Source organism: Schistocerca gregaria, chromosome 5 (assembly GCF_023897955.1).
Source record: "Schistocerca gregaria isolate iqSchGreg1 chromosome 5, iqSchGreg1.2, whole genome shotgun sequence".
Classification (NCBI taxonomy): Eukaryota; Metazoa; Arthropoda; class Insecta; order Orthoptera; family Acrididae; genus Schistocerca; species Schistocerca gregaria.
In genome coordinates this window covers 141,596,735-141,610,353 of record NC_064924.1, presented here as the reverse complement: position 1 = coordinate 141,610,353, position 13,619 = coordinate 141,596,735, and positions in this window count along the sequence as shown.

Sequence of the window (13,619 nt, the reverse complement as noted above, 5' to 3'; positions counted from 1 at the left end):
CTGATAGTGTTTGCACGTCTGTTAATAATTCAGTAAGGGACTGGATAACAGCATTGATGGTTATAAGGACATTTCAAAAACAATTTTTGTGAGTGCACAAGTGGTGGTTATGGTCTTGCTATATTATCCACAAGACTCTTCAATGGTGATTGTGCGCCTGCACATTCAAACAGATGGCTGCTGGCCATCTCTACAAGGACTACAGTGGGTCTACACCTTTGATGACCCACCAATACCATTATTTCTACAAGGACTGCAATGGGTCTGCACCTCTGGTGGCCCACCAATACCGTAATCTCTACCAGGACTACAGTGGGTCTGCTCTGTGATGACCTACCTACCGATAGTCTTCAACGTCGACTGACTCTGTTGTGGCCCATTACCTGTCTGCATGTCAAGAGTCAGCACTGTCTTTCCGTTGGAAGGACAACACTACTTCTTCACGACTGCGTGGAAATCCACTACTTCCATGTGCATTTTCTTTTACTACTCAGACTTTGAGAAAAACACTGCAATTTTACTTTGATGAATGATCAGGACTGCCTTTATGGACTGTGAGAAAATTTTAGCTTTTGACCAACATTGTGTCGATAAGTGTGTGCATTTCATTTCTTTGTCATTGTAATTATGAAAAAAATTTTCAAATCTGTATTGGCCACTGCCCAAAACAATTTGCAAATTTTTTTGTGGGGAGCATGGGGGGCTATGTAAGTAGGCTGTTTAGGTTTTCTTATTGGTAACACCGCCGCCACGTAGCGCTCTGTATGAAAATCACTGGCTGTGCCGTGTGCAGTCTGTGGCTAGTTGGCATTGTTGTAATACTCGCCATTGTACTGTTGGGCAGCGGCAGCTGGATGCTAACAGCGCGTAGCGTTGCGCAGTTGGAGGCGAGCCGCCAGCAGTGGTGGATGTGAGGAGAGAAATGGCAGAGTTTTGAAATTTGTAAGAATTGGTGTCATGAACTGATATATATATATAATGACTATTAAGGTAAATACATTGTTTGTTCTCTATTAAAATCTTTCATTTGCTAACTATGCCTATCAGTAGTTAGTGCCTTCCGTAGTTTGAATCCTTTATTAAGCTGGCATTAGTGGCGCTCGCTGTATTGCAGTTGTTCGAGTAACCAAGATTTTTGTGAGGCAAGTGATATGTGAAACGTATAGGTTAATGTTAGTCAGGGCCATCCTTTTGTAGGGAGTTCTGAAAGTCAGATTGCGTTGCGCAAAAAAAAAAAAAAAAAAAAAAGAAAAAAAGATCTGTGTCAGTTTAAGCACAGTCATGTATAAATTTTTCTAAGGGGACGTTTCAACTTCATTGACTTCGTGACCATCAATCCTGATGTTAAGTTTCTCGCTGTTCTCATTTCTACTACTTCTCATTACCTTCGTCTTTCTCCGATTTACTCTCAAACCATACTGTGTACTCATTAGACCATTCCGTTCAGCAGATCATTTAATTCTTCTTCACTTTCACTCAGGATAGCAATGTCATCAGTGAATCGTGTCATTGATATCCTTTACCACATAAATGTTCCTTTCTCCAGAAAAAATTACAGTCTGAAAGGGTTAATGTATCTCATGTCAGACATTACGATGTGGCAATTTGTGACCTATAGCATCAGCATACTCATTCTGCATACGGTAGTATTTTTTTTCTTGTGGACGAAGTACGTCTAAATACTGTGTGTGTGTGTGTGTGTGTGTGTGTGTGTGTGTGTGTGTGTGTATGTGTGTGTAAGCTGTCAAAATGTACATTATGAGAATGAATTTGTCATGGCTGCAACGAGGTAGAGTAGTATAAATATTCCTATAACATACCTTACCGTAAACATTTCGTTATCGTAAATAAATTTCTATTATTTCCGCCAGCATCGCGAGTCTACCGATTTGATCCAAAATTTAAAGTTACTGCAACATCTCCATCTGGTGGTACGAGTTATGGGTGCAGCAGGCGGAATCAAATAAAAAACGACTGGTCGCCTTCCATACATAGATAACACCGCCGTTAGCAACTGCAACCGCGGAGTGTGTGGATCGAGAACAGGATTGCCAGTACAGACAATTTCAGAAGGAATGACTGGAAGATGACGTGATCAGGAGCGCCGCCATCTTAGATCTTTAGGGTATAAAGGGAAGCTCTATAGCCACAACTGATCAATCTTCCGTGATAGTGGAAAATGTTACAGTGTAATGTCGAGCGCCGGCACGTCAGCCAGTAACGCTACAGCAGAGACGGCTGTGTGACGACGTCAGCCAATAGTAGGTGACAGACCGCTCTCTAGAATGACACCAAGACAGGAGCGGCATCTACACGAAGATAGTATAAGCGCCGCTCCGTCTGGCCGCGATCCGAGTTGAAGTCGAGCCGTCCTCCTAACGCTATAACAGTGATTTATGAACTGTATTGGTTCACTTGTATTACGATTTGTATACACGGAAGAGTTTTCTTATGTTTGTCTGTCGCCCCTTGCCTGCCACACATCTCTATCTTACAAAGTTAAGTATTGTAATCATTTCCCTTTGTAATAAACTCCATTAATACGATTTGCTTGAATTGTTGTGTAACGATCGGAGAAACCAGCTTTCCTAGGCATCCTACATTAGACGAGAACACAACGGAAAATGTCAACATGTCTTCCTCTAATGTACCAATCGTCCCTCAGCTATTAGGGGAGCAGAAGAGGCCAGCCGGCAAACACTTTGGTTTGTGGTTATCACTGGACAACATTGAGAATCTTGGTACTGATTCTGGTAGTGAACATTACACCGAGAATGGCACGCTCCTTAACGCGAAGCGTTTAAGTGTGCTTACATTTATTACAGAACCGTTTTGCGATAACATTATTGTAGTTAAAATCTGTGATCAAGTAGACTGTCAGGAGCAATTAGAGAAGGGATGGTCTGTAATGTTAAAGAACGAGAAGCGTGGATCGTGTAACTTTTGTCTACGTTATAAATTTTCTAAGTTCCTCGCTGGTGACATGGTGTCAAGGCGAAACTACCTTTTCTCGTGAAGCGACCTTTTTTCCTACACGAGAACGACAGTATGACGGCAAGTGGAATACTTGAAAAATTGGTATGGAAGCTCTGGAAACCATTTCGAGGAGATATAACAGTCCTGTGGCTATACCAAAATTTTGTATCTATACCACATAAATTGGAATCAGCTACACGTTAAACTGGATGTTCTAATGGAAGAGCTGACTGGAATATTACAGCAACCTGATGTTGGGACGGTTGTGACAGTTTTGATGAACAGCCGTTTTGTTTAACCTTTAAATCTAAAGCGGGTGGAAGGGCTCCCCAACAAAGTGAACATTTCAATTCCAATGGGTTTATTAACTACCTGAAACAGTATCAAATACAATTTGGCAGGCGCCACTCGGGCAAGATAATTTAAGAGACATCCATTACATAAATAATAAGCAAGTTAGTAAATAACTTTAACAACTATAGTTAAGACACATTATTTAAGATCCTTTCAATTTCAAACTTTAGCATTACAAGTAAAATAACCGTTGACACACAGTCTCAACTTTAACACGAATACTTGAAACGTATTTATTAAACTTAACTTGGGCAATCTTGCAGAGCGAATCACGAAATTATTCAAATGCCCACTGACTTGTAAGATGGACTTTTAGCGCATAGACAGTTACAACCTTTTACAATGATAACTGTGTAATAACAGAAGCAAAGACCCAACTTGTAAGGCCGAAGTTTAACCACGAACGGTGAACCCGACTGAGAGACACTAAACTTCGAACCAAGACGTGGCTCCGTTTGCAACCCCACGTCGAGTAGACCACCAAAATGTGAACGGCAAACGCTACCGAAGAGGAACACCCGAGCTCAGGCGAAGTCCACCGCCCGTAAGCCAAACTTGTAAGCCAAAGGGAAGCCCTGCACTTCGATTGCCTGGTGCCTCAGATCACTGAAACACAGACCACACCCGACAACAGGAGGCAGAAAAACCTTTCTTAACTTTAACATTTAAGATTGATCAGTAAATTAAGTCTATAAAATCAAGGCTAAAAAACAACTAATTTCATCAGGAAGTCTTTTCTTTAAGTGAAACAGTACTTGATAAACAAACACTAAGAGGGGGAAATGCACTGACTCACGAGAACCGGCTCTCACTAGAACTTAAGGACATACATCTGCAAATACTCAATATTATGAGGTAGCAGAACACACGCTTAGTAGGAGACCTCAAATGAAATCGAACAAGCATAACATCACACGTCGTGCAACGTCTTACTGTACCAAGAGCGATCAGAATCACAGTTAACTAAGCGGTCTTAGTAATTAGCGTACTGAACTGGGTATCATGATGCTGAGGCGATTTTGCGAAGATGCCAGACCATCACCCCGCAAGACCATAACAGCGTGTCCCTGCAAGGAAGTGGGCACGTACACAGATCACTAGGTTGCCGGAGAATGCACAGCGCCGGCCAAACCCGCCGACTCCAGTACAACCACGTGACAATCGCCGCCCTGCCTCAGGCAAGCCGTCTTCGCTTCTGCCCGCCAGCCAATCGCGGACTCCCGGCACCGCCGTGTTCTGTTCTCAAAGGTTGTGTCCCCTCTCTACCCTTACATCTAGAGCCGATCCAAGCCCAAAGCCAAACCTCTGCACTAGGAAATCGATCGTACTGCCGGCCGGAGTGGCAGTGCGGTTCTAGGCCCTACAGTCTGGAGCCGAGCGACCGCTACGGTCGCAGGTTCGAATCCTGCCTCGGGCATGGATGTGTGTGATGTCCTTAGGTTAGTTAGGTTTAACTAGTTCTAAGTTCTAGGGGACTGATGACCACAGTAGTTAAGTCCCATAGTGCTCAGAGCCATATTTTTTTTTTTTTTTTGACAGCCCTACATCGCAACATTTCTGGGACACCCTGTATATTTTTACTCAACAATTGATCATTGAAACTGTGTGCCCGACCGAGACTCGAACTCGGGACCTATGCCTTTCGCGGGCAAGTGCTCTACCAACTGAGCTACCGAAGCACGACTGATGCTCGGTACTCATAGCTTTACTTCTGCCAGAATCCGTCTCCTACCTTCCAAACTTTACAGAAGCTCTTCTGCGAAACATGCAGAACTAGCACTCCTGAAAGAAAGGATACTGTGGAGACATGGCTTAGCCACAGTCTGGGGGATGTTTCCAGAGTGAGATTTTCACTCTGCAGCGAAGTGTGCGCTGATATGAAACTTCCTTGCAGATTAAATCTGTGTGCCCGACCGAGACTCGAACTCGGGACCTTTGCCTTTACTGGCAGAAGTAAAGCTGTGAGTACCTGGCGTGAGTCGTGCTTCGGTAGCTCAGTTGATAGAGCACTTGCCCGCGAAAGGCAAAGGTCCCGAGTTCGAGTCTCGGTCGGGCACACAGTTTTAATCTGCCAGGAAGTTTCATATCAGCGCACACTCCGGCGCAGAGTGAAAATCTCACTCTGGAAACATCCCCCAGGCTGTGGCTAAGCCATGTCTCCACAGTATCCTTTCTTTCAGGAGTGCTAGTTCTGCATGTTTCGCAGAAGAGCTTCTGTAAAGTTTGGAAGGTAGGAGACGGATTCTGGCAGAAGTAAAGCTGTGAGTACCGGGCGTGAGTAGTGCTTCGGTAGCTCAGTTGGTAGAGCACTTGCCCGCGAAAGGCAAAGGTCCCGAGTTCGAGTCTCGGTCGGGCACACAGTTTTAATCTGCCAGGAAGTTTCATATCAGCGCACACTCCGCTGCAGAGAGAAAATCTCACTGTGGAATTGATCATTGGGTTGTAGGGAGTGTCTTGATGAACGATAGAGGACAGGATCCTGTGTCCGCAAACGTCGTCCAGTGACGCTACAGGGCGTCGAGGTAATAAATGACGCCGCTTGCCGCTGGATCACCCCTACAGCAGAAAATGTGACCCTGTACGCTCTCGGACGGTAGAAGGGAAGTCTAACAACGTTCTTTATCATTCAGTGATCGCGACTTACTGCCACGATCGCCAGTGGAGAAGATGGAGGCAGCTGCTGAATAGACAGTGAATGAATCCAGTAATCTCTGTGTTTGCTGGATGATGGTTTCAGATACTGGTTTCCATCTTCAGTTAATGTTTCTGCTCTATAGCCAAGATTATTAGATATTTTACATGTCTGAAGGAGAAAAATAAGCTGCAGTTGAAAACTCATGTCCAAAACAGTCACCCACCAAGACAATGGGGCATCGCATTCATTGTAGACAAGACCTTTCTACGCAGCAGCTACCTTCATCTTCTTCATCACTGAATAACAGACAACACAGTGAGACGTTCTGCCCATGATCTATTAGCATACATAGTCGCGTTTGATGCCATAGGGGTGGCGTTGTGGCAGACATTGACGTCTTAACTTCGACAATCTGTAGCGTCATTGGACGACTTTTCGAGACAGGTTCATATCTTCCATTTGTTCCTCGAGACACCCACTACAACTTCTCGAAGTTTGCTGCAACATTTATGGGACATCCTGTATAATAAATTTATATGTATGAGACAAGCAAAATACCCTCAGACTTCAAGAAGAATATAATAATTCCAATCCCAAAGAAAGCAGATGTTGACAGATGTGAAAATTACCGAAGTATTAGTTTAATAAGTCACGGCTGCAAAATACTAACTCGAATTCTTTACAGACGAATGGAAAAACTAGTAGAAGTCGACATCGGGGATGATCAGTTTGGATTCGGTCGAAGTATGGGAACACGTGAGGCAATACTGACCATACGACTTATCATAGAAGCTAGATTAAGAAAAGGCAAACCAACATTTCTAGCATTTGTACACTTGGAGAAAGCTTTTGACAATGTTGACTGGAATACTCTCTTTCAAATTCTGAAGGTGGCAGGGGTAAAGTACAGGGAGCGAAAAGCTATTTACAATTTGTACAGAAACTAGATGGCAGTTATAAGAGTCGAGGGACATGAAAGGGAAGCAGTGGTTGGGAAGGGAGTGAGACAGGGTTGTAGCCTCTCCCCGATGTTATTCAATCTGTATATTGAGCAAGCAGTGAAGGAAACAAAAGAAAAATTCAGAGTAGGCATTAAAATCCATGGAGAAGAAATAAAAACTTTGAGGTTCGCCGCTGACATTGTAATTCTGTCAGAGACAGCAAAGAACTTGGAAGAGCAGTTGAACGGAATGGATAGTGCCTCGAAAGGAGGATATAAGATGAACATCAACAAAAGCAAAACGAGGATAATGGAAAGTAGTCGAATTAAGTCGGGTGATGTTGAGGGACTTAGATTAGGAAATGAGACACTTAAAGTAGTAAAGGAGTTTTGCTGTTTGGGGAACAAAATAACTGATGATGGTCGAAGTAGAGAGGATATAAAATGTAGAATGGGAATGGCAAGGAAAGCATTCTTGAAGAGAAATTTGTTAACATCTAGTATAGATTTAAGTGTCAGGAAGTCATTTTTGAAAGTATTTGTATGGAGTGTAGCCTTGTATGGAAGTGAAACGTGGACGATAAATAGTTTGGACAAGAAGAGAATAGAACCTTTCGGAATGTGGTGCTACAGAAGAATGCTGAAGATTAGATGGGTAGATCACAAAACTAATGAGGAGGTATTGAATAGAAATGGGGAGAAGAGGAGTTTGTTGGACAACTTGACGAGAAGAAGCGATCGGTTGGTAGGACATCTTATGAGGCATCAAGGGATCACCAGTTTAGTATTGGAGAGCAGGGTGGAGGGTAAAATTCGTAGAGGGAGACCAAGAGATGAATACACTAAACAGAGTCGGAACAATGTAGGTTGCAGTAGATATTGGGAGATGAAACTTGCACATGATAAAATAGCATGTAGGGATGCATCCATCTAGTTTCAGGACTGCAGACCGCAACATCAACAGCAAATTAATATAGCAATTTAAATGGATGGTAAGTGGTGGGAAACGTTGACTCAGGGGCGGCGAATTAAATGCCGAGAGTAGTATAAACTGACTGCGAGAATTGGAAGTTCCGTGCTACAGACGAATCTTTCTGGATAAGTAACCAAATATGTATATTGGAGGATTCGGTGTGAAGCGATTACGGAGATCAGACGTGTTTTATGTTGGACAGATTTTGCTATTGTGGTGCGACGCTATTAAGCTCCATTGTGAATGTTTAGTTAGTCGATGGCACAATAAACAAATTCAAGAAAATAATACGCATTCAAGGTGTATATTTATCAATTTGTAAAAAAATTGACAAACATTCTGCAGTTATCACGTGACGTAGATCGATCGGAGGTGCAGTGTGGAATGATAGTGCAAACCTGCATCCTTCTACAGTTAATATTCTTCGAGCGAATATCTGAGAAGCAATAAACTTTTCGTTGATAAAAAAGTTGGACACATCAGTTCATACGCATCATACAATATAGCACCTAGTTGTACCGAACGATCTTCATAGCGAAATAGTCATTTTAGAGATTTCATGTGCAGCAGTTCCGATGAGGGGTATCTGCGAGATCGACGCTGCGGGATATACGAGGTGCGACGATAAAGTAATGAGACAGATTTTTTTTTTTGCAAGATGTGGCAACCCTGCAGGCTTGTGTAGGCACAATACCTTTGACCTTGGTCTATAAGCATAAGCTGCTTCTAGTCCAAGCAGCATATCGATGCAACTGCTCAGTCGTGAGTTGTGCTGTAATAAGTTAACACGTGTTTGTGTCTCTCGTCAAGGAAATGGAACCGCATAATATTGCGCAATGGTATGCCATTTCTTTTTGCGTTAAATTGGGTGAAAACGCGACGACAACTTACGGTAAGCTTCAGAAGGCTTTTGGAGAGGAGGTTGTGTCAAGAGCTCAAGTTTTTTGTTGACATAAAATGTTTAGTGAAGGCCGAAAGAATACTGAAGATAAAGACCGCAGTGGACGACATCAACCTCACGGACGGATGTAAACTTGGCCAGGGTGCGTGAACTCGTACGATCTGATAGAATATTATCCGTGAAAATGATTGCAGAAGAACTGAACTTCAATCGAGAAACGGTTCGTCTAACGATAACTGAAGATCTTGGTATGAGAAAAATTTCTGCAAAAATGGTCCCCAAAAATCTCACACCACAACAGCAAGGAAGACGGAAAAATATGACAGCTGATCTGTTACAAATAACGGCAATCAATCCAGAATTGTTGAGCCGTGTTATCAATGGTGATGAAGTTTATTTGTTTATTTTTTTTTAATACGATGAAGAGACAAAACGCCAAAGTTCGCAATGGTGCTCGTATGTCAAAGTCAAAAGTGAAATGCATGCTTGTGTGCTTCTTTATTTCCAGGGGAACTGTTCATTAAGAGTGTGTGCCTCCTGGACAAACCGTTCACCAATGTTACTACAAAGAAATTTTAGAAAGACTTCGTAAGAGAGTTCTTCGTGTCCGTGCCAACTTTGCTGGTCATTCGGTTCTGCATCACGATAATGCGCCATCCCATACTGCTCTGTCAGTACACCAATTTTTAATCTCAAAACAAATTTCAGTACTACTACAGCCACCTTATTCACCAGACATCGCTCTGTGCGACTTGTTTTCTACTACCAAGAGTCAAAACGGCGGTCAAGGGACACCATTTTCAAAGAACACAGGATCCCCAAAAAGCTGTGAAGAGGATCTGTGAGGATATTACAGAAAATGAGTTCCAGAAATGTTACCATCAGTGGCAGAAGCGCTGGAAAAAGTGTGTGCAATCAGAAGGGAACTACTCTGAAGGAGACAACACTAAGTTTGACTAAAACGGTAAGCAACATTGTTTTTTCACATCAGTCTCATTACTTTATTGTCTCACCTCATATATCTACCTCTCCTGTGGTATCCAAAAACAAAGAATTACATTCTTTAGCTTTTGATAGGATATTACAGAAGATGAGTTCCAGAAATGTTACCATCAGTGGCAGAAGCGCTGGAAAAAGTGTGTGCAATCAGAAGGGAACTACTCTGAAGGAGACAACACTAAGTTTGACTAAAACGGTAAGCAACATTGTTTTTTCACATCAGTCTCATTACTTTATTGTCTCACCTCATATATCTAGCTCTCCTGTGGTATCCAAAAACATAGAATTACATTGTTTAGCTTTTGATAGGATATTACAGAAGATGAGTTCCAGAAATGTTACCATCAGTGGCAGAAGCGCTGGAAAAAGTGTGTGCAATCAGAAGGGAACTACTCTGAAGGAGACAACACTAAGTTTGACTAAAACGGTAAGCAACATTGTTTTTTCACATCAGTCTCATTACTTTATTGTCTCACCTCATATATCGAGCTCTCCTGTGGTATCCAAAAACATAGAATTACATTGTTTAGCTTTTGATAGGATATTACAGAAGATGAGTTCCAGAAATGTTACCATCAGTGGCAGAAGCGCTGGAAATAGTGTGTGCAATCAGAAGGGAACTACTCTGAAGGAGACAACACTAAGTTTGACTAAAACGGTAAGCAACATTGTTTTTTCACATCAGTCTCATTACTTTATTGTCTCACCTCATATATCGAGCTCTCCTGTGGTATCCAAAAACAAAGAATTACATTCTTTAGCTTTTGATAGGATATTACAGAAGATGAGTTCCAGAAATGTTACCATCAGTGGCAGAAGCGCTGGAAAAAGTGTGTGCAATCAGAAGGGAACTACTCTGAAGGAGACAAAACTAAGTTTGACTAAAACGGTAAGCAACATTGTTTTTTCACATCAGTCTCATTACTTTATTGTCTCACCTCATATATCTAGCTCTCCTGTGGTATCCAAAAACAAAGAATTACATTCTTTAGCTTTTGAAAGGATATTACAGAAGATGAGTTCCAGAAATGTTACCATTAGTGGCAGAAGCGCTGGAAAAAGTGTGTGCAATCAGAAGGGAACTACTCTGAAGGAGACAACACTAAGTTTGACTAAAACGGTAAGCAACATTGTTTTTTCACATCAGTCTCATTACTTTATTGTCTCACATCATATATCTAGTTCTCCTGTGGTATCCAAAAACAAAGAATTACATTCTTTATCTTTTTAGGTTATTACAGAAGATGAGTTCTAGAAATGTTACCATCAGTGGCAGAAGCGCTGGAAAAAGTGTGTGCAATCAGAAGGGAACTACTCTGAAGGAGACAACACTAAGTTTGACTAAAACGGTAAGCAACATTGTTTTTTCACATCAGTCTCATTACTTTATTGTCTCACCTCATATATCTAGCTCTCCTGTGGTATCCAAAAACAAAGAATTACACTCTTTATCTTTTTAGGATATTAAAGGAGATGAGTTCTAGAAATGTTACCATCAGTGGCAGAAGCGCTGGAAAAAGAGTGTGCAATCAGAAGGGAACTACTCTGAAGGAGACAACACTAAGTTTGACTAAAACGGTAAGCAACATTGTTTTTTCACATCAGTCTCATTACTTTATTGTCTCACCTCATATATCTAGCTCTCCTGTGGTATCCAAAAACAAAGAATTACATTCCTTATCTTTTTAGGATATTACAGAAGATGAGTTCTAGAAATGTTACCATCAGTGGCAGAAGCGCTGGAAAAAGTGTGTGCATTCAGAAGGGAACTACTCTGAAGGAGACAACATTAAGTTTGACTAAAACGGTAAGCAACATTGTTTTTTCACATCAGTCTCATTACTTTATTGTCTCACCTCATATATCTAGCTCTCCTGTGGTATCCAAAAACAAAGAATTACATTCTTTAGCTTTTGATAGGATATTACAGAAGATGAGTTCTAGAAATGTTACCATCAGTGGCAGAACCGCTGGAAAAAGTGTGTGCAATCAGAAGGGAACTACTCTGAAGGAGACAACACTAAGTTTGACTAAAACGGTAAGCAACATTGTTTTTTCACATCACTCTCATTACTTTATTGTCTCACCTCATATATCTAGCTCTCCTGTGGTATCCAAAAAGAAAGAATTACACTCTTTATCTTTTTAGGATATTAAAGGAGATGAGTTCTAGAAATGTTACCATCAGTGGCAGAAGCGCTGGAAAAAGTGTGTGCAATCAGAAGGGAACTACTCTGAGGGAGACAACACTAAGTTTGACTACAACAGTAAGCAACATTGTGTTTTCACATCAGTCTCATTACTTTATTGTCTCACCTCATATATCTAGCTCTCCTGTGGTATCCAAAAACATAGAATTACATTCTTTAGCTTTTGATAGGATATTACAGAAGATGAGTTCCAGAAATGTTACCATCGGTGGCAGAAGCGCTGGAAAAAGTGTGTGCAATCAGAAGGGAACTACTCTGAAGGAGACAACACTAAGTTTGACTAAAACGGTAAGCAACATTGTTTTTTCACATCAGTCTCATTACTTTATTGTCTCACTTCATATATCTAGCTCTCCTGTGGTATCCAAAAACAAAGAATTACATTCTTTAGCTTTTGATAGGATATTACAGAAGATGAGTTCCAGAAATGTTACCATCAGTGGCAGAAGCGCTGGAAAAAGTGTGTGCAATCAGAAGGGAACTACTCTGTAGGAGGCAACACTAAGTTTGACTAAAACGGTAAGCAACATTGTTTTTTCACATCAGTCTTATTACTTTATTATCTCACCTCATACATCTAGGTCTCCTGTGGTATAAAAAAACAAAGAATTACATTCTTTAGCTTTTGATAGGATATTACAGAAGATGAGTTCTAGAAATGTTACCATCAGTCGCAGAAGCGCAGGAAAAAGTGTGTGCAATAAGAAGGGAACTACTCTGAAGGAGACAACACTAAGTTTGACTAAAACAGTAAGCAACACTGTTGTTTCACATCAGTCTCATTACTTTATTGTCTCTCCTCATATATCTAGCTCTCCTGTGGTATCCAAAAACAAAGAATTACATTCTTTAGCTTTTGATAGGATATTACAGAAGATGAGTTCTAGAAATGTATACCATCAGTGGCAGAAGCGCTGGAAGAAGTGTGTGCAATCAGAAGGGAACTAAACTGACGGAGACAACAGTAAGTTTGATTAAAACGGTAAGCAACATTGTTTTTTCACATCAGTCTCATTACTTTATTGTCTCACCTCATATATCTAGATCTCCTGTGGTATCCAAAAACAAAGAATTACATTCTTTTGCTGTTGATAGGATATTACAGAAGACGAGTTCTGGAAATGTTACCATCAGTGGCAGAAGCGCTGGAAAAAGTGTGTGCAATCAGAAGGGAACTACTCTGAAGGAGACAACACTAAGTTTGACTAAAACGGTAAGCAACATTGTTTTTTCACATCAGTCTCATTACTTTATTATCTCCCCTCATATATCTAGCTCTCCTGTGGTATAAAAAAACAAAGAATTACATTCTTTTGCTGTTGATAGGATATTACAGAAGATGAGTTCTAGAAATGTTACCATCAGTGGCAGAAGCGCTGGAAAAAGTGTGTGCAATCAGAAGGAAACTACTCTGAAGGAGACAACACTAAGTTTGACTAAAACGGTAAGCAACATTGTTTTTTCACATCAGTCTCATTACTTTATTGTCTCACCTCATATATCTAGCTCTCCTGTGGTATCCAAAAACAAAGAATTACATTGTTTAGCTTTTGATAGGGTATTACAGATGATGAGTTCCAGAAATGTTACCATCAGTGGCAGAAGCGCTGGAAAAAGTGTGTGCAATCAGA